We start from the raw sequence: 1,247 nt of genomic DNA on the forward strand, positions 1-1,247 counted from the left end.
GATATTGAACTACAAATTGAGGCTAGATAGTCCAAACCATCTATTGAAAATGAATTTAAATAGGCTTTATCCCAGCTTTTCTCATGCATCCAAAGCCATTTAATGATACATGTCTTTCCCAGTCCTTTCTATTTGAACAATATTCATCCAAATCAAACAATACCACATCTATTGGGATGAAGTGGTCATTGAGAAGCAAAGAAAAGTGGAAAGGTTCTTCAGGTTTTTTCTAAGATTTCCAACTCCAAGTGGAGGCTAGATAAGTCAACTCCAACCTTTGGAAATCAGTTCAATTGAGGGTTTTTTCATTTCTAAAAAGCCATTAATATGAATCCTCCCAATAATAGGTCAAATATATTTTGCCCAGTAGGGCCAATCAGGCAGTCCTACCTACTTACATAGCATGTACATATAGTATGGCCAACAACAGCATATAATCTCAATTTTCTTAAAAAGTACATATGATGGAATCAGGTATTGTTGTGGCCAAAGTCTTCTTTGTCATAATATTTGGTCCAATTTATTGAAGCTGAGTGAATCTGTCCAATCCAAAGTCTTGTTAATTGGAAATAGAATCAAGTCTTGTTGTCCTAAGAGTCTTCATTATCAAAATATCATACCATGGTATTGCACTCTCATACCATACCATACCATACCATGGTATTGCACCCTCATACCATACCATACCATACCATGGTATTGCACCCTCATGCCATACCATGTACCCTCATACCATACCATGCACCCTCATACCATACCATGCACCCTCATACCATACCATGCACCCTCATACCATACCATGCACCCTCATACCATACCATGTACCCTCATACCATACCATGGTATTGCACTCCCATACCATACCATACCATACCATACACCATACCATACCATACCACACCATACCATACTATACCACACCATACCATGCATCCTCATACCATACCATGGTATCAGGAACCATAATTTATTTTTATTTAAGCAGAGGAAGTCAGAAAACCCTCATTTCGAAGTTTGTTTACATATATTTACCAATAGCTTTGACCAAAGTGATGCTGAAATTTTGTAGTGTCCGCTTTGATGTACGCACTATTTCCTAATTGGGCCATTTCCTAATTGGGAAAAGCGTTACACTTTTTTCTGCCACACCTAATGTCAGGCACAGTGTGCAGTTAGGTTGGGAACTGTTTCCCACGCTCTTTGGGCCACTGGAGTTAGTGGCTAGCTTAGTGTTGTCACTGTTCATG

The sequence above is a fragment of the Laccaria bicolor genome, genomic scaffold (assembly GCF_000143565.1).
Source record: "Laccaria bicolor S238N-H82 LACBIscaffold_15 genomic scaffold, whole genome shotgun sequence".
Lineage (NCBI taxonomy): Eukaryota > Fungi > Basidiomycota > Agaricomycetes > Agaricales > Hydnangiaceae > Laccaria > Laccaria bicolor.